General features: G+C 40.2%; 1 long non-coding RNA gene across 1 annotated transcript in view; it reads right to left on the bottom strand.

Annotated features, from left to right (window-relative positions):
* The window catches only part of LOC116704112 (uncharacterized), a 12403-nt gene extending 2533 nt beyond the window's left edge, over positions 1-9870 (bottom strand). The window contains exons 1-2 of the long non-coding RNA XR_004335598.1: positions 9763-9870; positions 6737-6740 (exon numbers count right to left, since the gene is read on the bottom strand). This is a non-coding gene — a long non-coding RNA (uncharacterized LOC116704112). The remainder of the gene's footprint in view (positions 1-6736; positions 6741-9762) is intronic.
* Positions 9871-27123: the final 17253 nt, after the last annotated feature.

Genomic DNA, 27123 nt, shown 5'->3' with positions numbered 1-27123 from the left:
ATCTGAAAGTGAAACAGCTTAGACGGGGGATGTTGTTCGGCTTTTCACAAGTTTAGAGCTAGCTAATATTACGCCGCCGGACGTTAGCACAACAGCGTTAGCCTAGCCTGCTAGATAAATATTACAACTGCCTTTGGTGTTGCCTATATATGCGTCCATGTTGTCAACATCATACATGTGGCATTAGTGCACCTTTTGTACCATAATTGTAGTGAATGGAATAATAAGCTTCGCTCCTACGAGATGGGTGGGTTTTTGTTACGTTACACACAAAGCTAACTGGCCATAGTTAGCCTGTACGGATGCTAGCGGATTAACGTTGTGTAGCCAGCAACTTCGGCAGTAGAGGTTCGGTAAGCTAACCACGACGGCGTTGTCGCCACAATCAACCTGCAGTTATGTTTGAAATGGAGACACGCATATCGTTTCTTTGCCCTGAGATCCTGGACATTATTTTCATTTATGACGTTAAAAATAAATGAAGAGTAGCCCGAGTGTGCGCGGTATGAGCTTCCCGACCGGAGGCTACTTGCCTACAGCACCAGCTCTTCACCGCAGCTTCGCCGCCACACACACAAGCACCGGCCAAACAGCGACACGTTTTCACCGGAGGTTAGAGGTAAACACTTAGAAATAACACTCGGGGATGCTTTCTATTCTTATATCTAGATAAGTGTACCAGTACTTATCTGAACTAACAACATGATCCCTGTCACTAGATCGAGAGAAAACGTTGACGTTCACTCGCTGCTATTCACTGACAGTAAAAAGTAAAATCATTGTATGCACTGCTGCGTTGCTAAATAAAGGAGGTAAATAAAGGAGACTTCCCCACAATCTTGACAATTCCTCATTTGCCCTGTCAAGTCTGTCAGGTTCGTAATTATTCGGCTGCTGGCCTATCCTCCTCTTCCTCATCCCAGTCAGTCACCGTAGTTCTAGTGCCAGGCTGAGACGGAACTCCCTTGAGTGACGTCATCGCCGAATTGACTCCATAAACCTGCGAATACCAAAAATGACCAAAAACTAACTTTCAACACTATTTGGAGACATTTTTAAAAATGATATACATATCTTGAGTGCTTTTTGTACCCAATAATCAACAGTGGTGGTTAACTTGCAACATGGGCTTTAAGCTGGAGAAACCCCATTCTCTAAGCTGAGTCAGGATGTGTTCTGACCCTGTCTCGACATCAAAAGCCCCTGTGGTTATCAGCTGAATTGATAGATTTAGACAATAGCATTTGAATATGCCGCAGACAGCTGAATTGATTATGACTTCTGGTAGACATACGGTATGTGTGCAGGAGAGTCTTTTTAAAACTGCACAAATAAGAAGAGAGTCAAACACGATTATGCATCTCTTTCCCTTTCAAGTTAGAGATACTGCCACTTCACTGTCCGCCAACAACAGCCAAAGGCTAATCAGATGCATGGATTATTTGGAAAGAGTATGTTTTTATTCAACTCCTCCAAGCCGACATTATCTCAAGTAGCCCAGACAAAGATAATAGCAAGGAGGGGTTGTTTATTTCCATGCTGCCAGATATCCAAGAGATATTTCCCAGTAGTTCTACTCCACATCCCCGGTTCTCTTTCAGTTCTTTGTATGGATCAGTGTGACATGCCAAAAAAAATGTTTCTGCAGCATCTTTGTTTTCTCACTTCATGCTCTCAAGTCTCATTCCAAGAACTGAAAGCTTAGCACTGTAGAAGAGCTTGGGAGTGTACCTGGCACAAGACTTTAATCACTACAAAACAGAATTGGCTTAGTCCATTTTTGTGAATCTCATTTCATCAGCATTGCAAAAGTCACAATTGACAAGGAAGGAAATGTGCCATCCCTCCATGGGTTGGGCAATGGGAATAGGCTATGGAATCCAAGCTACTGGATATATTGCACAGAAAATGAATGCATGTACAATATGTTTAAAGGTTGAAAGGTTTTACTCTGCTAATCTCTAAATATAATCTGTTTATATTGCAGTACTTATCTGAAGTCTAAAAAGGTGGCTTCCTCACGGAAAAAAAAGTGAATTGGGCTCAACTGACCGCAGCTTTATATTGAATTATTGCATTATTTTCTTTGCATTATGATGAGAATGTAGACTCAGGCCACCACTACTGATCTAGGATTGCACAGAAAGCACCTAAATACATATTGTAGTGAATTGGACTTAAGTTTTATATCAAGCTGCCAGGGCTGTAGTACTTGAGTCCGGAATTTTTTTCTATTGTCTCGCTCTCGGCCATTGGACTCGTCATATCTTCTAATTGGTCTCAACCGACTCCAGCACTATAAGCTTCTTTTCTAAATGAACTTCCTCTTAAAAAAGAAACATTTATGATGTGTCAAAAAACAGATATTGGTTTAATTCAAAATCCATCTAGAACATATGCATCACATGCCTCAATCATCAGGCATCAAGAACATTCTTTTTGACAACAGACGCAATGTAAGCAAGCAATTTGTACTATGAGTTGTTTAGGATAAGTAATAAGTCACAAGTAACATGTCAGTTTTTTGTGATACCTGTGTTGCTTGTTATTTGTTACATTTTCCATCGGCACTCGAGAATGTTTTTGTTCTGGACACCAGAATAAAAAGAATCAACATCTAACATGTAAAGTTGCACTTCAGCGTCATGTGACTTTAGTGAAATTGTTATACTTAAAGTAAATAATGTGGCCTAGTTTAATCCTTTCTTTCTCGGTCTTGACTGTCTCTCATTTAGACTCGATCTTGACATGGACTCAAACTTCTTTGGACTCGGTCTTGACCCAACCAGTCCTGGTCTTGGACTTGACAAAGGTCTGCATCCAAAATCTTCTACCTCTCAATATAATTTATAATAGACTACCCAGCATTGTTCTTGGCTGTCATTTTTATAACTCGTCATTGCACAATAGATAAACCTCTGAATTTGCCCTCTCCTATCATAATGACAGCTATAGTGCCGTTACAGTCATTCAACGGCGGCAGTGAAAGTGTAGACACTCCAATGCTACGCTCACACATGGCTGGCTATTTTCATAAATGGACATTTCAACCTCTCCAAAATTAAAAAATAACATTGTGCACAGCTGACAGTTTTCAGAATTGTTCGTTTATACGTACCTGTGTGTATGTCTGTGTATATGTCTGTATCTGCTGTCAATGTCGGGGGCGGGAGTAAGAAAGTAAGTACAGGAAGGAGGTCCTGCGTTCTGGACTAGTGCATATTTCTTGCATCTTCACGGTCAAACCAGCTCATTTCATTTAAATTATTTTCCAGACACTGTTTTGCGAGCGACTTTCTGTTCACCAAGACTTTGCTCTGCTCTTCCAGCATCTGTCTCCAACTTTAGTGGTGGCTGGTTTGACCACAGAAATTCAAGTGAAAGGAATATTTCAAGCTGCTGCAGTTTGCATGCTTTGCATCATCGCAGACTGAAAAGCACACCTGATTGTAGGAACCAATTCCTCTTTAAGGTCTCTTTACACTTGTTTGGCTTTTGGTAACGTCCGAGTGCAATTGCTGCATTCCCACCTGCACAAACAAACTGCTCCGTTCTAAACTAAGGCATAAAACACAATGGCAATGCTAAATAATCCTAGATTGTTGTTAAAACTCTGATCTATGCATGGCTTGGTGGCAAAACCCAGCACAGTGGAATTATAAATGAAAACCCATTCTGCTGTGTGTGTTAAAAACCCCTCATCACATGTGGTGTGCACATGCCATACCACATGAGGTGTGACTTTATTGTCAGAAAATATATATTTTTTTCCCCAAATTATCTTATGGTAATCAAAATAAACTGACAAAACAAAAACCTTGTGTGCTGAATATGTTGTTCTAAGTGCCTATTAACATATTTGATAACCATCACCTTCTGTTATTTAGACATTTGCATTATTTACGGCCATACTGTACATCAGATGCATGGAAGCAATCCAGTGGAAAGCACCAAACGATCTTGAATGTTCTCCCTCATTTAACAAATGGGAATCAATTGTACTGCACAGTAGTGAGGCTGTTGTATAATTGTCTCTCCAATAAAAGCAGGTGAATTACACTCACAGCTTTTGTGGCCTGGTGTTGGTTGGTGTCAAAATATATGAAGGACCTTTTTATTATGATGGTTGTTTATTAAATCTGGAAGCTTAAATGAGTACTCAGTTATTGGATTATTCATTGCGACATGAGAGGATGGTTTACTCAACAGGCTTATCTGGCACAGGCCCAGGAGCACAAAGTCTCACCTGCAGAATGTCCCTTTAAGAGACAGATACTGACCACAAAGAGAGACAACACAACAACAAGAGACACAAAACAACCACTGAGGGACACAAATAGACCACAAAGAGATACAAAAGACCACAGGGAGACACAAAATGGCCAAAGAGACACTACAAATGCCACAAACAAACAGAAAATGACCACAAGACACAAAACGACTACAAAGAGACATAAAAGAAGACCAGAAAGAGACACAAGCAGACAACAAAAGACCCAAATTGACTGCGAAGAAACACAAAGCAACTGCAAAGAGACAAAAAAACGAAAAGAGGTAAAACAACCACAAAGAGTCACAAAACCGGGGGACGAGTCTGTGTGTGTGTGTGTATCTTTGTGTGTTTGTCTTTCTATGAATGTACATTTACCGTTTTTTTTGTCATTGTTTATTTGATACTGACCACAAAAGAAAGACAACACAACCACAAGAGACACAAAACAACCACAGAGAGACACAAAAGACCACAGGGAGACACAAAATGGCCACAGAGACACTATATATACCACAAACAGACAGAAAATGGTCGCAAGACACAAAACGACTACAAAGAGACATAAAAAAAGACCAGAAAGAGTCACAAACCGACCACAAAAGACCCAAATTGACTGCAAAGAAACACAAAGCAACTGCAAAGAGACAAAAAAACAAAAAAGGGTGAAAGAACCACAAAGAGTCACAAAACCGGGGGACGAGCCTGTGTGTACCTTTGTGTGTTTGTCTTTCTATGAATGTATATTTACCGTTTTTTTTGTCATTGTTTATTTGAGTTTTGCTCACAGAGTTGCTCCCTGGACACTTTATATTAATATTGACATTGGTGGCCATGGGTGATAAAAAGATTGTCCTTCAGCAAGCGAGACAGCGAGCAGCCAACACGCTGGCTACCACCCCCCCCCCCAAATCTCTCTGCTGAGTCCCGCTTGTTCAGGTGATGGTGTTATTTAAGCCAGCTGACACGGCTTAAACATTCTGCTTCCAAATCATACATAATAACAGGTCAGTCCAAGGTGGCGTGAAGTGGCTCTGAGGGGAGGACTCCACTGACCCCTGTGGGCCCTTGTTGTCCCTGTTTTCTGCCGTATAGAGCAGCAGGGGCGTGTTTGTTTGTAGTCAATAAAGCTGCAATCACAAAGTTATGAACCCAAGCAAGACTCATGTTGGAGAGTTATAACATGTCTGCCCACACCAGCAACATCACACCCTTACTTTAACCCTTTTCAAATTGACGCATTTCAAATTTCTACAAGAAGAAAATGGTACAAGTACATTCTTTCTACCTGAAAATCAATCAATGGCCTTACCTTATTGTCTGTGATAAACATGTATTCCTGACTCAATTCAGAAAATTATCCTGGATATGACTACTTGTGTTTTTTTTTCCATAGTGGATTTTTAACATGAATTATAACTTATGACAAAAAATTAACCACACTTCCATTTTAAATTTTTTGCTAGTAGAGACTGATTGCGTTCCCTAACATATGTTATCTCAATTGTTTGAAATTGAGATAAAGACACTATTTGTCAATAGATTATGAAGTAACATTTTATTTCAGAATTGTTTTGAAAACCCCAAATAAGTCAGGGGGCAATGTGACCCGATGGGTACGAGAAGGCTCCCAAAAGTGAAGACAGTATAAGGGTTAAAGGGGGGGAGAAAATGAGTAGAAAGAAACCTTGGCTTGGCCATGGACATCTCTCATCCTGTCAAGTTGGTTCAGTGGGCAGAAGTTCAGCGTATTGACCTGGTTATTAGGCAGAGTGACTTTTATCAAATTTCCTCCACGTCTATAGTTCAGTTTTAGTTCAAATGCGTTCATATTCTTTGTGTCAAGAATTGCGAAGCTTGGACCCAAAATTCAGAGTTGAGAATTTATTAAACAACTGTCTTACAAAAGTAAGGTGTCCTCAAAGAGGCTTTCAGTCAGGCAGAAACCAACGAAGAATAACCAGAAGAAATAACAGGGAACAAATTATCAGGAAGAGCACCGCAAGAAGACAATATCATGCACCGACAATGATCCGACAAGACAGAGCCATCAAAATCACAGAGACTAAATACACAGGGTAACGAGGTGAAACAAGGGAGAGGTGACACGATTGCTAGGAACAGGTGAAACACATTAGGGCGGCATAGACAATCAGACAGGAGAGAAAATACAAAGCAGGAAGTAAAACAAGACAGGACAAGGGAGAAAACAGACTACAAAATAAAACAGGAAACTCTACAACAGAAACTCTCAGTCGTGACACTCGTGAAACTGTTTTTATATATATACATATATCTAATAACTTTATATATGTATCTTTCAGTTAAGGTTATAGTGAATTTCGTTTCAAGCTGTGTTCATATTTGGCAGCCAATGAGCAGAAAGAAACAAGGGGACAAACAAACTTGTCAGGTTCTTGTGTTGTCTACTTGTGCATATTAACAGATAGACAGGCAGACAAACACTTACCTTGCACAGCAGCTAGATTCTCACTGTATCAAGAGATCATGTTAGAATCACATACCAAACATTACACAACATTTTATTTAAAAATGCCTCCACTTTTCCAAACAGTTTCCAATGATGGCTTCTGAGGTGGCTTTGTGCATATATATAGTTCCTCAGCTGCTAGATGTTACAATTATTCTTCTTTAGCTACTTTAGTCACTAACTTTGTCTGTCTGTTACTGGACAGGTGGAGTACACTGGGTTTATCAGAGCATGTTTCCTGAAAATAGGTGCCTACCCTGAACATGGTTCATGAGTGCAGAAAGACTGAAGGATACAGTCTGAAAGAGCCTAAAATGCTCCAAGTAGTTGTATAACGTCTCTTTATTTAGCTTAGATGAAACAATCACAAACTTTAAAAAGGTGCCCTGCCACACTTATTTCATTACTTTGTGGTAATGTCTGATGTTCTTCCATGGACTCTGTAACATTTGTTGGGAAAAATGCCTTGGTTACCTTGTTTCAAGCCATTCTAGCGTTGTATAGAAAGCCTGCGGGCAGACTCAATTTGTGCCAGATCTCATTAATACTCAACGAGCTAAGCTGCTTGACTCTAATTGGCTAACAGCTAGCCAATGAGAGCCTGGCTATCAGTATCCTTTACCCAGCGCAACTGGGCGAGCTCATGAATAGTAATGACATGACGTCAGACTGACCAGCTTTTGTAATTGGTCTAAATTTCTCCGCATATTTCTTTTCAGTGGCTAGAGCTGACAGAGGAAGTAACATATGGACCTAACATATTTCAAAAAATGCAAGTAAAAATACTTTTGTGTGGCAGGGCACCTTTAAGGTTAGAGAGTTAGATTACTTATTTTTTGGTTGGGGATCCTCTTTTGTTGAATGTTAAAACGACTTAAGTTCACACATAAAAAGACGATATCGATTTATTTATGTGCAAAATAGAATTCATTTCTCATCAGATCAGGTGCAATTGGTGCTGGGATGAAACAGCAGAATGCACAGTAGCCCGGACAATGAAAAAGAGATAAGGAAACAGATGAGGCACAGAAACAAACAAAAAAAGGATACGACACAGCAGTGAGATGGGACTTCCAGGCCAACACTGCACCTGCACCCACCGTCAGGTACAAACATTGCATTGGACCAGCGTCAGAGAGGGAGGAAAGCAAAGAGTATGCAGCCTTTCACTGCCCCCCCACCCTATTTATTTTTTTCTCTTAACCAGTCCTTGATTCTAACCTCACAATGATTGTAGCTAATTCTGGAAGAGGTTCTTTTTTATTTTTCATTTTGGCTCTATCCCCATTTCATTTCTCTTTAAATGTTTCAACATCGTGTTGTGAGCATTAAGGCTCTCCATGCACTCTGCTGACTGCTCCGATTATTGCTATCCATCATTTGTTTATATTGTCAGTTTGAAAAAAGAGGGCGCTTCCGTTATTGCATTATAATTTCCTGCAGAGGGTACAGAAGGCCAGAGCCAACTTAAATTTTGCTCTCGCTTCACACCATGCACACCCTACTTCACAACATAATGCATGTGCTTGTTGTTGGCGTTACCAAATTATCAGTAGCGCGTTTCAATGTTACTGTAACGCGTTACAAAGTAACACACAACACTGCTGACAAGGATCATAGGCCGATGCTACACACATGGAGACTTCCACATGCGGGTACAAAAAGTGGAGCTTCCCTGAACACCAACTGTCTTGAGCCTTTGCTCCTGTAGAGCTCAACGAATAGGGCGGTCAGTGAAATACAATTGGAGAGAACTTTAAAGAACCTTAAAAATAGATAATTATCCTGGTATTTTTTTTCCGATCATTTCTTGCTGCTTGTTTTGCCATTTGGCTTTTCTCACAGTCAAAGATGTCAGTGAAATGGATCAACCGTTCCAATTAACCGGTTTGGATGAAATCAAACTAAAGCTAAACAATCCATATGATATCTTACAAAAGAAAGGCAACTGCTGACCGGTCACGTCCTGATTATGTTTAGCAGTTGTTACAATTAAGTTTAGCTGAGAAAAGGTCACTGGAAAGCCGGGTACAGGTCACTGTAAGGTGATGGTCGCGACAAAGGTGACCGTCATGCAGCAAAAGTTTAGACAACAAAAGGACAAGTTACAATCATAGAAAAGACAGTTGTTTGTGTTGCAACACCAGGGCCGCCTTATGACCTCATAAGGAGCAAGATTCCAGATTGGCCCATCTGAGCTTTCAGTTTCTCAAAGGCAGAGCAGGATCGGTTTACACCTGTCGGCCTTTCTAGCCACTGGGGGACCATAGAATTCATTTTAATGTTAAAATACCTCAAAGTGACATTTTCATGCCATGGGACCTTAAGTAAATCACAAATGACCCACAAGTGTACGAACGTGAATCAGTCTCTTATTCCGCCCTGTACATGCACATTTCTTAACCATTACTACTCAATGCGAAGCACCTCATGAATGCTGATCAGTATGTTAATGACCCTGGCATGCAGTTGTTCTTTCGTTGCACCAAATCATGACGACTGGCGGGGAAAAAGCAAAAAACTTGCTGAATTGCTTAACCTGATGTATAGACTACCTAAATAAATAATACCATCCAAAACGGCCGGCATTACGGCACTCTGGGACAGCTTCAATATATACCAGACCTATAAGATAAGATTTAACAGAACTATATATGTTATAGCCAAACAAGCCTTAGCAATAGAGTTGAAGATTATATATAATATTTATATAAAACACTTGGCTGTCTACCATTTCTCTCTGGAAACAGCCAGTTGCTCCAAAGTGGCGAGGACCTGTAATCGGACCGAGATGGCACGGTTCCGGTGCGTTTCCCTCTCTACTGGACCCTGTTCAGTACATAGATCCGAGAGCAAAGCTTCAAGGAATTTAAATCAAGTCATCATCATAGTCCCCAAAGTCTCTTTCTCTCCTGATTCTTCCATTGGCATAGTCCTCCCGCAGTGCCAGCAGTTCCATCATGCAGCACGGGGGTCACCGCAGTATATAAATGTTTACAACAATTTCTGATTGTTAACACCTTGCCAAAATCATAGCATCAACTAGTGGTGTCCTCCACCCCAAGATACAATTTGAAGAAGGAAGTCTAATAGGCAAACACACTTTTCTTCATGCAAACAGTATTACATTTCAAGCCGATAACAAGGACATTAAGTGTAACAATTGAGCGAGAGCTTAATGGATGGACTTTCCAAAGTTTGACATTTGATGATATATGCAAGCTATTAAAGACAGATATTTAGTTATTTACACTGTGTCCTACCATTATCTAATAGTAGGGTTTTGATGGTATCCTGTATTCCATCTGGTCGGGCCCTCTCATCCTCCTGCGCTCTGTAGCAGACAATGTGATGGTGAAACCGCGTCAATTAAATATTAAGAACAAATTTTCTTTTAAGATTTTGCAAGGGGTTTATAGAACAATTGTCACTCAGTACAAGCACAAATAGCACTGCTGGATTTAATCTTCATGATAACATGGATGATGTGTAATGAAAAAATGTGTGTGATGCATCAACTTAAAAAAAGATGTATTTAAATTTTAATAAACATCACGTTTATAAATGAGACCCCTGGACACTTAACACCTGTTTCCTGGGTGAAAGTGTCCCGGCTTTAAAACCCTTGTTGTTTAGGGCTATCCACTCCCCTCCTCCCTACAAGGATATTTGCAGCCTTATAAAGCGCAACTCAATGTGAGACATACAGTGATTAATACGTGGAACAAATACACAGCCTCTATGGATGTGTCAGCCTCCATGTTTTATATTTTACTCATTTTTGATGGTCAACAGTTTGACATGTAGCTTCTGTACAATAAAATCTTGGTTAAACACCACATGCACCTTACAGGGATTCAAAAATAAAACTCTTAGCTTGGAGTAGCTCCAGGCCTTTCAGAGAGAGGAGTATTTCTACAACTCAACACCTTGAAGGATACTGTTACAGAATTGTGATGCATTGTGTAGCCCTGCTACTGAGCAATAACATCACACTACCTGTCATGGTGTATTCCAGAGGTGGTTATATGTCTTGTCATGTTAACAGCACAATAAATGGGATGCTAAGGGGGCCAGTATCCTCTCAGATGAACCGCGTATCCTCAGGAATTCCGCCTTTGCTCTGGAGTCATCTCGTGTTAAGTCAACCTAACCGCCGCTACGGGGCTAACATGTTGGATAAACGGTGTTGCCTACTTGCCGGGAGGAAGAGGTCGTGGCATTGTCTGGAGAGGCCCCGTGGCCATGTCAACACTTTCACTGCAGGTTTTTTTTTTTTTTTCGTTTTTTTGGCTGCACGCTGAGAGTACAGCAGGCTTTCAGGTGCTTCAATTCCTCTTCCCTTTTCTCTGTCCTCTCATTAAGCAGCCTCTGGGGACCAGCTTCTGGGCAGCTCTTCTCTGGCCCACGATGATAATGTTGATCCTCTAGGCTTTCAGCCAAACTCAGAGAACTTTCTATACTTAGACAGACCATAATAAGCATATCTGCAAGAACATCATCAACCCAGCAATGAGAAATAAGACTGGGCAAAGATGTTAGGGGTTATTCAAGCTTAGTGGAGTAGTTAGCATCTGCTGTCTGATCTGTCTTAGGGCAATATCATATCAAAGTAATGAGGACAGATATACTGTTGCTTTGGAGACTCTGCAAAGCAATATTTAAATAAATGTAACATGCAATTCACTCAGTGGCTAGCTCGGGACTGTTCCTAATCTCCATATCACAGTATGTCAGAGAATAATAACTCATGTACAGTGGGCATACATGACTGTTATATAATGATGGACCACTTGAAGTAAATCCACTCAAATTATGTTATAATTTAAAGCCGTAAATTACAGATTTTACAGATTAGTTTCCAACCTTGCAATTTGGTGGAAAGTGACAACAATGCTTGTAGAGAAACAGAATGAAGCTCAAATCGCTCAAATAATAAGCACTATTTTTTTAGAATTACGGAAAAATGGAGTAGGAGTAATCTTATCTACTTTAATCAAAGAAAATCGTCCAATTTCCTAAATGCAATATGGAATAATTTTTGGTAGATGACAATAAACCATGTGTTTGGAAAGTGAGAGAACTTTAGTATTTTTCAAAGATTATTTCTTTGCAGGATAGCTGAAGCACATGAAAGGGGTGAGAGAGGGGACCTCCCTCTACATTTGGGCGGCCGCTCTATCAACTGAGCTATCTGGGCGCCCCAAACTTTTGCTTTCTTGTGTGTGTGTTTTTTGTTAGCCATTAGGCAACATCACACTGTCGCTCTGGCAGAAATAAAGAGCAGAAAACTGCAATGCCAAGAAGTTTGTTTCTTAAAGCAGAGGTGCTAAATAGACCAAATAAATTGATATTACCGTGCCAATTAAATACCAAGATGACCTGGCAAACCATCAATAATACAAAACATTATTCTAGGATTAGTTAAATTCAATTCAATTTTATTTATAGCATCAATTCATAACAAGCGTTATCTCAAGACACTTTACAGATAGAGTAGGTCTAGACCACACTCCGGAACTTACAAGGACCCAACAGTTCTAGTAATTTCCTACAGACCAAGCAACAATGCGACAGTGATTACTATGTTTTATTCTGCTGTTGGTCAAAACAGAATGGTGTACATTGAATTGTCTCCACCACAATGTTCCCCAACATGAAACACAAATATGGTTGGCATTTATTACGCTATGCAGGTATTTCAGATAAATCCATTTTCAATCACTGTCATATCTGACTAAATTACATCTACGTTGTGATTTAGTCTGCACTACTTTGCAGTATAGAACAGCACTGTTTGCTAAGCTGCCTTTGTACCCCCCAGAAGCTAAGTATCTGACAGAGATTACAGTAACCAAATCTGTCCAGAGAACAGACACTTATCAATGAACGGATTGGAAACAATGTAGCACATTGGGACAGGCAGAGTACATCAGTATGGCTGCCCCAGGGCTGGGCTTTCACACCAAATGCACAAGCACTTCATTATGTTTTGGTAGACGGCCATTCTTTTTTAATGTAGAATTGGCTGCACCCTCTTAATTTGTTCAGCAATTGAAAGCCATGAGTATCCACCAAGATTGGCATCCAAAGGTATATATTACCATTTTAAAATGTTTTTTTCAAGTTGGTGTTATGACAATAAAAATTAAATTTCAAAAGGTTATAGGTTGTAATTGTTCCTGTTCTTTCCCTTTCCAATGGGATTCCACTAGAAAAGGGGTGGGGGAACCAAATCCACGGTCCTTGTTCTCTACAACAATGCATTCCAAAGTTCAGCTAAGGGTTATGAATCTCCTGCAGTCTGAGTTAGACAAAACAAGAGGGGATCTTCCAGAGTTACAGTAGCGCAAAATTATCTTTTGTTTTTTTTTCTATTCCTCGGCGACAGCTCAGCAGCTCAGAAGAAAGCGAGTTGGGGACACAGATGGAAGGAATTGCATGATGAAATGACTCTTTGGAAGATATTCACTTGGTTTGTGAAACCCAGACTGCGGAAGCATCAAATTAATTTCAGATGAACTTTAGAGTGCACATTTACATAAAAATAGGACCCTGGATTTTGTGTCCCATCTCATTCAAACTGAATCTCAGGAATGATTACAGTAACTAATAATTATTTTAATGTAGAGCTTGATTTTAATACTTTACTGAGATAGACTCGAAAAATTCAACTTTGCCCTGTGAAATGTGGTTACTTCAATAATATGCTGACCTCTATGCTACATTTAGTGTCACATTGACAGTTTTTTTTGACAGTAAAATAAAAATGAAAGTAGTGAATGTACATGGTGTACTGTGTAACCATACACCAATAATATAGCAGGACTCAAACAGAAAGGTTAGATGTACACTAGTTTCTCATTAACAGAGGATACGCTGGAGTATGCTAGGTTACACTGCCTATTGTGGATAGATTTGTTTAAACCAATCACAACCATCCTGGGAATTTCACATTCACATTCCAATAAATCTTATGGCAACCTGTAGCTGAATAATTAAGGACATTATTCATGTTCACAATTTAATTTGATTTCCTTCCCATTGTTGGGGATTAGGATGGCACAGATCCAATTATTTGGTATTTATCACAGATGTTCTATCAATATTAATGAAGTCATGAATGTGTGTAATCACAACTTTACCAAATTAACAATCAATCAAAACAGGGCACCACCCTGGAATCAGGGACCAATAACTGAACTGTGAAAACAGTCTCATAGGTGGTGTTCTCTTTGAAAAAAAAAAACAGATCTTAATTCATTTGATTAATTTATCTCATATTTAAAGAGTGAATGGGAAGGGTGAAATTTGAGCACTGACCTGTACATGTCTGGCTTCTCTACCCCTACCATGGCGTCTGATCCTCAAAGACTCTGTACATGTTCTATTATGCTCGTGTATGAAAAATCTCTCCTAATTGAATTGGCTTCCGGTTGATTCCTCAATTCTTGGTCTTTTATCCATTCGTCGCTCCATCTACAAGACCAAAAGGTGATGGGCCTGTGCCATTTTAGCTCCAACCCATTGGAATCTTTCCCTCATTCCGTCAGGTTTGCTGAATCTTTGCACTGTTTTAAGTGACTTTTAACAACCCACTAGCTTATTAGTAAAGGGCCACACCCCTTTTATGCTGTTTGTTGGTACTGTAATTCAACTTTATTCTTATTTTTTTGTTCATATGTATTGCACATGTGTGAAGCACGTTTGTTTTTAAAGTTCTTATCCTAAATCAAGCGTTACTTACTTCCCTTCCTATACTAACCGTGAACCTATTAGGCTACAAAACTGTAATACAATTACAATGTGAAATAGCTATTCATTTTGACATTTTTGTAGTTTACCCATTTGTGGACTGACTGTGAATTGTGAAATAATGACCCTAAATTCATCTATGTCTAATTAGGAGATAGATGTCAACCGATTGCGAAGACGTGCAGGTACTGTGGGCATTGCAACTCAACAACCACCACTAAAGCAAAGCCCCAGCTGCCCAGCAGTGCAGACTCTATCAGTGCAGGGCAGCTCCCAGTGAATGCATGCAACTGTACGACTGTTAAGCAAGGCATTGTTGTTAGCGAGTCTGCGTGCTCAGCAAACCTCCCCTGAATAAATAAAGCTTAAAATAGAGAGAGGGAGACATGTGACGAAGGTCGTGAGACATATTCCATGATCTTGCAAGTTCACATTATGCACCCACGCCTGCTGAGACACACAGAGGCAGCCTATTAAATAGAATTTAATAGAAAGAAAGAAACAGTATTTCAGGGCCATAAGCCAAGGCTTTGGCAGGAAGGAGCTGCATTTCAAAGAGTGGTGTGCAACTTTGTCAGGTAAACGTGACTCTTAGGGACAAGCAGAGATTGATGGAATCTTTTTTTCCCCTTGGCTCAGCAGTCTTTGATTTCCACCACACAAGCGAGGAAGAAGGGGAGAGGGGATGGAGGAGGAATGATAGATAGGAATTCCTGTCATTTATATCCCGAGGTCAGTCCATCACACAAGTGACTGAGAGAGAAAGGGAGCCGGAGAGAAAGAAAGATCATGGATACAGTATTGAAATATAGAAAACGTCTGTGTTTATAGCAACCTCCTGTCAGAAGTTTTGCAGTAACGAGCCTATGGGTTGAGATATTTCTGTGAGCATTGATTGGGTGCAGTGATTCATGCCGTCTCAATTAGCAATTGGGTGCTTTTGTCTGATTGAAGGAATAAAAAAAACAAAAAAACTCTTCCCCAGTCCTTGAAGCATAGTGCTTTTCAATTTCCACATATTGCTGCCTTGCCACCTAACATTTACTGGGAGGCAATGCATGAAGATGATTTGGGTTAACAGCTTTTTCCTTATAATTACTTCTGCAGAAACATTGATTGATAAAAGCCTTCAGGCTTTACAGGCTGGATTGAGTGACAGGCTTTACAAAAAACAGGGACATGGTTCTCATTTTGGGGTCATGACCTCCCACTATACTATCAACCTTTCCTCTGTACAACGTAGTGCTGTTTTCTTACTTTTAGCATAAAAAGAACGGCTCACACACCAATCAAAGAAATTAGAAATGCAAGCTGTGAAAGATGAAGTTGCATATTTTATCATTCAAACAAGCAGGGATAATTTCCTTTTTTGTTGCACGTATTATGTAATGAATTCTTGTCAAGAGCATAGCTAATGTAATCATTGTTCTGTTTTGACATATGCAGTTTGTGCATTTTTGTACTAATTTATTGCAATATATCCTTATTCTACAAAGGAGATTTTACATGTTCATATTTTTAAATAACCTTTACAGGGTCTTCACTCTGCAGCAAAAAAGCAAAGTAATTCTAAAAGAAGCTACTGTAACTCAGTTATTGATTAGAATATTTTATTCTTTTATTTTCCTGCTACTGATACTGAGGCGTAGTCTTGGCAACCCCTCACAGAGGCTCTGTGTCAATCCGACCCTGCGACCCACGTCCCCCGTTCTATTTCTCTATATAATTATCTGAATTTAGACATTTTCCATCAAAACCATTTCCCCTAATCTATCCCTTGAATTTCTGTCCAAAATCAAGTTGAGAGAAGTATCACTCAATTGCATTTTATGTTGTTTCCCCTCTAGCCTTATACTCCCAATCCCGTCTTCTCTCTTGTGCTCGCTCTCTCCCTTATAGCCCCCCCTCTCTCTCTTTGTCCATAAACCTGCCTGGCTTTCTCCGTTTGAGTGACATGCCTTTCAATCTCTGATGGAATTTCTTTGCCTTCTGTCCCTGTTTTTTTCCTTCTCTCCACCCCCACACATATTTTGTGTCCTAACTGCGGCAATTGTAGATCTCACTGTAGCCAGAAATCCCTTTCACACCATTACCCATCGATCTCATTCACTGTACAAACACGGGACATGTGTGCCACCCATCCAGTTAATCGTCAATTGCCTCTGTGGTTTGCTCACACAGATTTGCAGTTCCAGACGAAAACACTCAGGTTCATATTTACACGGGCACACCATTAACAAATCACGCCACAACATCACAGCAGCATGTTAAATGACCTGTCATTTGTTTCTGTACAGCCACATCCTATAGTTCCAGAGATAGGCTAATTCTATGTAAGCCCATCAATTGGATCCTACTGAGGGGAAAAAACCAATGAGCTATTCCTGCACATGCTCATCCACGAGAATCATTACTCATCTGAGTGTTCATCAATAGACTGCAGGCATCGAACATTCCCCATAAGTGAACAGTTTTTCATATGCAAATGTGTCTCTTCTAATCCTCTATTATTCTGTGTTTGCATGCTGTTCTGGAAATGTCTCAACCCCCCCACCTGCCCTTCATCATAAAAAACAAAGGTGTTTACACGATTCAGTGCAGCAACTGCTGCAAGATATTCGAGGCACTGCAGAGATGCAAATTAGACACCACTAAAATTCTGTACCCACTAATCCATTTTCCATGCATATTCACACTGTGGCATGTCTTTCATAAATCAGAATAAAATGTCACGACATGGGAAGGCCTTTGGAAACTCGTATGATTGCCCTAAGCACGACGAATGTCCATGAAAAGAACATCAAGGTATTAAATTAGCAAGTATGTCATTAATACCAAGACATGACATGACATGACCAAACACACTCATCATTTCTATTTAGACTCACATTACAGTACATTATCGTTCACTCATCAACATATTCATATGTCTGGGTGCAATTTTGGATGCCATGCAAATACGTACAGACAGCATTTTTCACATCTGTTCACATTCACCAAAACATCTGGAGCCAGTGGCAGATTCAGGCTGTCTGAGGGGCAGGGGCAAAAAAAAATGAAAAGGGAACCAGCTGCATGCAGTGGATCACCATCATGTAGAAAGTTTCCAGGCATGTAAGGCAACCTAAATAGCATTGCATCATGTTTTCTTTATTTAAGGGTATTGTATTGTGTACCATTCATTTAAGGGCACTCTCAAGGGCACTGTCTCACATTTTCTCCACTGGAAGGATACCCTAGAGGGCATTTCATCATGTTTTTTTTCTACTGGAAGGGCTTCCTACAGGGCACTGCATAACGTTATCTATACTTAAAGGACACCCTACAGGGCACTTGATCATTATCTAACATAACGTCCAACAGGGCACTTTTGCAGTGTTTTTTTTCCACACATGGGGGGACCAAGTGGGGCCTTGTTTCTTTTTTTTCCATTACCACAAGGGAGTGCCAAAGTCAGATTTGTTTACAATTTTACATAATAGTGGCATAATTGTTATAAAAGAAGAACCAAGTGGACAGGTATACCGTCAGGAAAAACCTGTTGTAAAGGAGAAACATCATTTCCATTTTTAGTCAAAACTATCAAGAAGATATGCACGTTTTGTTGTTTGAGGCTAAAAAGTGAGGGTTTCCGTTTTTTTTGACCAAATTAGCATAGCAGCTGAGCCATACTGTACTGACATTTCATTATACGCAAACATTTGTTTGAGCAAACATTTTGAAAATTCATCCGTAAACCACTTTAATTTACTACTTGTAAATTAGGCTAACATACTTACTATACTAGTACTTTTCACTTTTAAATATGCTTTTTTTAAGGTTTTATTCAGCAGAAAAGTGTTCAACTAGCTTATGTCAATGTAGTTATATGCGTAATGCATTAATAGTGATGTTATGAGTATCAAAACCATGGAACTCCGAACAGAAAATGCATGGCTGCCCATTGCGAAGCCATTTTGACCCATTTATCAGTATCTAACAATGGTGGAAAAAAGAAAAGTAACAATACAACCATGTAAAATACTTTGTCACAAGTAAAAGTACTACATTTAAAATCTTACTGAAAGAGGTATGATCAGCAATCTGTATTTAAAGAACCAAAAGTAAAAGTACTCGTACTGCTGAATAACCCTCCCTATGACTGAAACTTTTGGCTGTACACTCTGTATTTCACCTCTGGAAATGTGTGCACATGCAGTATGCAAGCCTCTGAGGGCCGTGCCAACAAACACGCTCTTAACTAGCATAATGTGGTGATTGATTGGCCTAAATCACGCCTCAATTCTACTGGTGACACATTTAGATTTGATGATGCATTTACGGCCCTCAACAACTTGTGTATTTATTGTGTAACTAGAACATTCAGAGTGTTGCCAGTTTAAAAGCTCGAGGACAACTGTTACAAATAAAATGTCTTCTCTCTATTCACCAAAATAATAACTGAAATGGAAAGAAATGATCCAAACTGACAACAAAACGTTGCTGTGTTTCTATTCTCCCTGTGTCCATCTCAGCAGGTGATGCTTTGCTTTCAGAGCTAGAGCTTCTCCATCAGACAGTTGAAAGGAGAACACTTGACAGAAAAAAAAAAACCTCACTCTGCTGATTTGTCATCCTACGTGTTCCACCCATCTGACTTGGGAAGAGGAAAGGAAAGGCGGTAACAAGGGGGGGATATCTTTGGAATATCTGTTTAACATCCTAATTGGAAATGACAAGCACAGTGGCGCGTTCAGCCCTGCAGGGGAGATCAAAGAGTTGGAACTCCGTGAGACACCGCAGTATGGATCGGAACCAAACCGATCCCCTCTCGCCGCGGCTAATTAACACCTGGCTCCTACTAATTTGCTAAATCTACTGGCATTCCATAAACAACCCAAATCCCAGTTATGTTTCTAGAGCCTCTACCTGTCTGTAGCAGCAAATGTAGGAACAGGTGTTCTCCTCCCTCTGCTGTGCCCCACAGTGCGGCAAATACGTAGTTGGGATTTTCAACAGTGTGTTTTTGTATTGCCAATACTGCCTGTTAAGTGGTCCCTTTGGTGTTTTACCTAACACATGATGTGTATGACAGTTCTAGTAAAAAAAAAGTGGAGTTCTGTTCCTGTCTCAACATCTCAATAACTTCATTAAAAGATGTTTGCTTGTCACACCATAAGTCTTGTCAACCAAGTTCAGCAAATGTGAACTTGTCAGGAGTTTCGCTAGTGTTGCCTTAATAGAATAATACCAGATAGTTTCTTTTTCACAGACTCAATTTACCTACTATTGTGTTGACATTGATAATCCAAGGCAGTCCGACAAAAAGCCTCAAGCCTGCTCAGACAGAATGAAGTCTATTGCAATATTGAACATCATGGTTTGGCTGCCTTAGCAACAAAGTAATTATATTGAGTAATATATCATAGCGGGAGACTCTCTGCTGGCACTGATTTTTAGGTTAATCACTTTGCAGGAATGAATATTCTGCCAACAAGTGCTTGTATACGAGGAAAAAAACACATTATTTAACATACAAAGAGAGAAATTGAATAGAAAACTATCAGTTCTTTTTGGTATAAGCTTCACCCTCTAAGTGCTGCTGCTATCGGGCTTGGCCCTGGTGCATTCGCAGTCGTGAAGATTTCTTCTGCGTCCTTGTGCGCTGCACGGGCCTCTCTTACATCCGCAGTTACTGTATATTACAGCTGCGAGACCAGAGATCTGATCTCAGTTTTTCATCAGGAAGCAGTATGAAGACTTCCATGTCCAGCCTTTGCACCGACTGTCGGTCCAGCCACATCCTGCCCACGCATCTCCATGCGAGCTGTGAGGAGTGCGTCAGCTCCGTCCATGCTGGACTGCTCAGCTCCACCTTGTTTTACCGGCGTGCCGCATGGTGGAAACAAAACAACCATGTCCTCTGACGTCAGAGCTAGCAGAGTAGCTGGAAAAAGATGCTATTTCCCGCTTCCGTCCAGATGAGGAGAACAACGGATTCTACTGTTGTTTTGAAGGGCCTATTTAACATACTGACTATCAAACACGTGCTGGAATGTGTGCTGAAAGTGTTGAAACACTTTGATTGGGTAGTGACGAGCTTACATGTGCACTCATGTAGTGATAAGAACAGACACCAGAAGGTATAGCCTACCTCAACCGGCAAGACGGTGTACCCTCAGCCTGGCTATTAGAAATAGTAAGGAGCCTGCTACTGTGGTCACATAGACACCTGCTCTCAATCAAAGCAGGGTACTGTATATGCTGGGTGTTCTGAACCGTAGACCTTTAATCCCTCTTTTGTTCAGATGCTGAGGAACAGGTTCGGGAGAGTAAAAAGTGGTTCTCTATGATGACACGAGACAATCCGTCTCTCGGGTTGGACACCTTTTCCCATCGACCGTGCCCCAGTGTCTCTCCTGTATGCTTTTCCACCTGTCCCTCTGATACCTTGCCTCCTGGCACACATTTAGGAGGAGAGACTGTCGGTCATTTTGGTGGCACTGGAGCACGCAAGTTCATCTTGATTTCCAACGGTGCTGGACGGTGCAATATCCCACCCCCCTGTAACAAGTCAGTGGCTATGGGACTGGCCGCTGAGCCGTAACGCTTGGAGAGGCTGGTCCCCTGTTTGTATAGACTATGCAGGGCTACTACCACGTGATGTGCTGGACGATGGTCTGCTTTCCATCGCTGGTGTGAGGAGAAAGTGTCAGACCCCACATCAAGTCCTCTGTTAACCTACCTTCAGACATTGGTGGATGATGATTTGGCTTCGTCTACAGTTAAAGCCTATGTGGAGGTCATTTCGTCTTGCCACTATGGGCTATGGAAAGAGATCAGTTTTTGTGCACCCCCTGGTAAAGCGTTTTTTTAAGGGGGTCAGACAACAGAAACCTGTTGTGCGTTCTTTTCTATCACCCAAGCCTATAACGAAGAGGGAGTGGAACCCCCTCAGGGCATCCGGGCACACTCCACAAGAGCGCTATTAGCGGCCACGGCCCTCCTCAGAGGTGCGATGGGCATCCCTGTGCCCGTTCATCCCTTTTTATCTGTGTGATGTGTCAGAGTCCTCCATGACTTACTCAGTTTTATCCACACTTGACAGCAGGTGATGCACTGTTAGATCTGGTTTGCTGTTTTCTCCATCCTTCTGCACTTGAGTGGCTGTGAGGAATGCATTTTTGCAGTTATTAATTGTGATATTGAATTTTTTTTTTTTTTATTGTGAAGCACCTGCAAAATCCACATGACATGGGCCTTACGATCAGTTACAGGCCAATTATGGAGTTGGCTGGTTTTTTAACAAACTAAATATGTTTTTTGATACTTTAAAACCTGTTCAGTGTGAGTAGGAAGTGAGACCAGTCTATGTTCTGCTTGTGGACTTTGTTGTTGCAGGTGGCATTGACCACATCAGCTTTGCCCTTAACCCAATAGCAACAGCTCTTAGAGAGCAAAGTCTATGCTCATAGAATCTGGAGTTACATTACGTAACTAGCGATTTGATCTGATAACCCACTCCACTTAAACTCAGGTAAACAAAAAAATGTATTCCAAAGAGGTTAACAGCTGTCACCCTTCAACAACATCTATATTTTGTTGCATACATATACACACACACACACATACATATACTCACATATCTATACACATATGCACATACACACACACTTATATATACACACACACACACACACATACACACACGTATATATTTATATATGTATAAAAATATACACACACACATCAGAAAATTCATTCAAACGTTCGTCTCATCATTTTTCTTTGCCTCCTTAAGTGCTCTTAGAAAGTTAGAGAACATGTTTACCCAAGTGATGGAAATTGACTTGCGAAAAGTCTATTTAATGAAAGGACAGTCCTTCTCTCGGGTGATTACAGACAGTAATTAAGACACTGATCCTGTAATTAAGCGGCGGCAGGTATCTTCTGCTCAGAATACATCCACTCTTTGTTCCAAGCAGTCTGTTTCTTCCCCAGTTTTATCGAGGGAGACACTTACACCAATATTGGAATGAGGTACTTACCGCAGGTTAGCAACTTTGAAAAGAACTCTCTTCCCCCTTAGCCGTGGCAAGATTATGAATTTTGGCTGAGTCACTCTTTCAGTCAGTACTTTTATCTGTCCCTCCATCCCCAGTCAATCTGCTGAGCTGTTTGTTTGTCTGTCTCAGTCTTGTCAGTCTCATTCTCCCACTAATCCTCCTTTCTCCCCCTCGCTCTTTTTTTTCTTCCTTTCTTCCTTGTTTGCCCTCTCCTCTGTAGTGTCTAAGACAACCTGGCCCTGCTTTAGGGGCTTCTTGCAGAGGCACTTCTTCAAATCCAGCCCTGCAGTTTAGTGCAGAGCTAATTTCACCCTGTCACATACTTAAAATTATTTCCCTTCCACCACTGCAGGGCCAGAACTTCATGCATCATGTCTCAGCTTAGTTGGAGCATGGAAAATAATGTGGTTAGACAAAATGTTTTTGACAGTGGCTCTCTGAGTTCTAGAAAGAAAAATCATCTTGTGGATAATTAATAGATGGAGCTTTTGCTGAAGTGACAGCTAATCATGATTAATGCTGTTTGTTTTGACATGTTAACATTGTGCACAATGATTATACACTCTCAAGAAGTGTTTATTTATCTAATTGTATTTGTTCATTTTTAAAAGAATGTTATTGTCTATACATAACACCATGTTTGCAAAATTATTAGGCACTAATTAACATATGTAACACATACAGAGACACTGAGCAACACATGTATTTTCAAAAGTGAGAACACAGTGAAAATAATGTGCCCTTGCTGTCAACAGTGCCCAATTGTCCATTAACACTGCAACCATGTGGAAATTATCGGAGCACACTGGAACACATCTGGTTAATGGTCTTTCCTCTCCATGCCTAAGGCTTAATTAATCTCAGATGCATTGTTGGTTTGAATTCATTTCCATATACTGTAATGAACAAATAAGAAGGGTCTGCCGCTTCACGACAATCAGATGACACTGAAAAACAAATGCAGGAGCTGGGAGGAGTTGATTAATTAAAATAATAATAACACCAATGAAGTGAGTATTGTTATTAAGAGATAACCAATTGTGAAGTGTTTGGATGTGAGTAGTAACACGCTTTGCTCATGTCCGTTAAATAATTGTGTGGTAAAACAAGCGTATAGGCACAGTACTAACTGAAATATTTTTGTTAGCGATAGTATTCAATACATTGAAATTGAAAGTGGGATTTACTTAGCTAAGAGTACTTAAGCTAAGTGAGTATAATCATTACTTGTAGCAGAAAAAAGGGCCAGTATGCCCCTTTTTCACATGTCAGCGAATGTATTGGGCCGATATCAGCAATTCAGTATTCAATTCTGAATTTCTAGAGTGAATAAAAGATGACTGATGTTTACAATATACATTCATTTAAAAACGATAAAATAAAAAATGGTCTACGTAGTTGGTTGCAGTAGGGTTGGTGGTTAGGGCTAGGGTTAGGGTTGCTAACGTTAGCTTGCTGCTTCCGGCTTGCATGTAGTAACGTAGGATTTGACTTTTAAAGCTCTGTTGTTTCATCATCCTTACTCTGTTAATGTTCTCATTGTGTTGCCCTTTTTAAACCAGGAAAACATTGTAAGGTTAATGTAATGTTACTCAGACTAGCCACCAACGGAGAAAAGCAGACAGGAGATCAAGGGGAACAGGTGAGCGCCACATTGTGCCCCCTGTGTAATGCAGTTTATTTAGGTCTATTATCAATCGCCAAGAGAAGAGTTCTAGCAGCTTGTAAGAAGTGCGGTGTGAAAGAAAAAGTCACGCTACACCAACAAGTAAAATGTAGGGAGTTTGTTGAGACTTGAGACACATTTCCTAGCGGCAGTTGAACATGTATAGACCCAAGGACTGGGACTTCATCAGCCATGGACTGGCACTTCATCAGGATTTATTTTCAGACTTTTGAAAAGCTCCCTCCAGAGATTAAACATTATAGTCTATTTTCAAAGGCTCAAAGGCTGTGATTAGTAAACTGAACTTGATGTGGAAAATTGGTGGACAGCACTTAGTTCAACTTTGATGTGGATAATTATGTTCTTTGACGATAATAACCCTTATATCTGAGATTGTCCAACCTATATACTCATTATTTTTGTGTCATTATTGCATGTTATTATTGTAAGTTGATTATGGTTCTTATTAATTTAATGGAATAAAGTAAGAGCTTGATATCGGGTTAGACAGTAGTAAAGTAATACCAATGCATTATTAATGATTGGTTAACAACATCAAACCGACTAATAAATCAGAGACAGCAGGGCATTGTATAATAATAAAAATCAAGAGAATTACCAAACAGTAGGTTATGCCACCAGCAGAGCATGCAATAAAGGCTGTTGTTTTTATATTGCTACTGTGGCATCCAGGAGAGGATATTATGGATTTGGATCTAGCGTACTGCTGGGTTCAAGTATCGCTCACCGAGCAGCGTTATTGCCTCAGTAAATGTAGCGCTACACAAATGGTTCAGAAAGTCCATCTACAGCAACCAAGGTTTAGTGTTTGTTTTCTCTATGAGCTCTGTACAGCGTGCAGTTATAGTTATTGGAAAAGCTGATACATTTGCATCTGTGCAGGTCACATCAACCACAACAAAAGCTTATTAATCCATTTAATCCCTCTCGGGAGTGTGATATATTAAGACATTATTTGCTTTGACTTGAAAACTTGCGTGCAAAACTTGCATGCATTTTTAAATACATCACAGATCCAGAGCTCTTTGCAAGTCAGGCTGTCCAAAACAGAGTTTTCCTTTCTCTGTCTCTCTCTGTTTGATAACGGTGTTGAGATTGAGCTATGCAACTGCTTAAACGGTGAAGTGATGAGAGCTGAGTTCTACTTGTTACTCTCCGGAGGCGTGATTCAGTTCTTTAGAAGTTAGCGGCCTTGATGCAAACAAGAGCTTTACCAAAAATAACACGCAACCAACTTTCAAAGACAAAGTTTTTCTGTGTGTTTTTCAATTGAAGTTAAGATCTATTTCCTGCATTGAGCTCATACATTTTTAGAGAACAGAGTTTATTGATGGGGAGAAAGATGAGAGAAGAGCACTCTGGAGCTTTGTTGGTTAAGACAGATTCAGGACGATAGAGGATTTGAATTCTTGAGTGCCCTTAAAGATGACCACAAGTGAGTTAGAGACTGCTGTCTGGAGCCTGGAAGAAGAGATGAAATCCACTCTATTGCCTTAATTTCGACGTTTATTATTTAATATTTTAACCCACAACGGATGCTGAGCGTGTGTAATTTACATCAAGTCTAGTCTGGATTAATGAAAGTACATTGATTTGGACCTCTCCTGCTGCTATCTGTCAAAACTCCTTTCTCTACAGAAACATTAACAACAACAACAACAACATACGAGCTGACAAGCTGACATTTCATGCATAAAATTGCAAGTTTTGAAAAAAGTTTAAGTTGCGCTTTGTTCTTTCGTTGAAGAATTGCAAAGAAAATGTTTACGACACTATCTACATCAGACGTTTCAGGATAATTACATTTAACCTTGTATCTAGTTAATTTATATAGCTTATGTTACTGTATTGTGTGAACAGTTAACTTCATCTAATATTATGTTTTGGAGTTTTCTTTTGCAGGGTACAAATGTTCCACCAAAAAAAGTTCCATTCCGGGACCATTATGCAGAGCCATCGTTGCTGTAGCCCAGCGCCGCCCAAGACAACTGTGATTGTTTCATAAAAGTGCAAATAACCCAGAGCATTTTTTGCTCATATCATATATTGTACATGTGGCATAGGCAAACATCACTCCACAGTGCTGTGGAGATAGGTCTGGCAATGCAAGACTACATCCAATCTGATCTATGTCCTTATCTGATCTATATCCAATGCGGCTACATCCTATTGTAAATGCTAGAAGAAAATCATACCCCAACGGCTTGAAGAGGCCCAGTGACATGCTTTCAATCAATCAAGGGAAAGATTATAGGGACACATCAAAATCCACTACTTCCTTCTTTTCTAGAAACATACATTAATAGAAGTCTTGTATTTCTGTGTTGAGCGAGATTCAACAATAAGAGGTAATATGACAACTATCTCTGAGCTCCGCAAGAGTCTAGAGGTCAGTGGCTGGGCAGCTTCCTCAAGATCCGTTTGACAATTTCCTCCCATCTGGCCATTAGACCCCCGCCAGCAAACTCTTTGCCCTGCAGAGACCAATGTCCCTTGATAAATTTTGCCCATAATTCAGTGGCCTGTTACTGTTCTGTGCTGTAGGACTACTATTCGGCTGGTGGCTGAGAGCAAGATGTCTGTCATTACCCCGCCTAAATGCCATTTTATAAGCCTGTCTTCTCCTTACATGGAAAAAAACCCCCAACAACTCAAACATAAAAAGTGCAGATGGACATGAAAAAGTTCCAAGTAAAATAGATTGACCCTCAGGACAGCATGCAGTAGAACAAGATTTTGGATTTGACTACAGAAGAAAAGATGTGTATGTGTTCATTATGAGAGCCGTTCATAGTGTTGGAGCTCAGTGTTTCAGCTTGATTACTATTCAACACTGCGGTGCTGTTTTGCAAGATTCATTCAATTCATCTTCTTA

Source organism: Etheostoma spectabile, chromosome 16 (genome assembly GCF_008692095.1).
Source record: "Etheostoma spectabile isolate EspeVRDwgs_2016 chromosome 16, UIUC_Espe_1.0, whole genome shotgun sequence".
In the NCBI taxonomy this organism is placed as follows: domain Eukaryota; kingdom Metazoa; phylum Chordata; class Actinopteri; order Perciformes; family Percidae; genus Etheostoma; species Etheostoma spectabile.
Note: the sequence above shows the minus strand (reverse complement) of the source record. Positions and strands in the feature narration are given on the sequence as shown.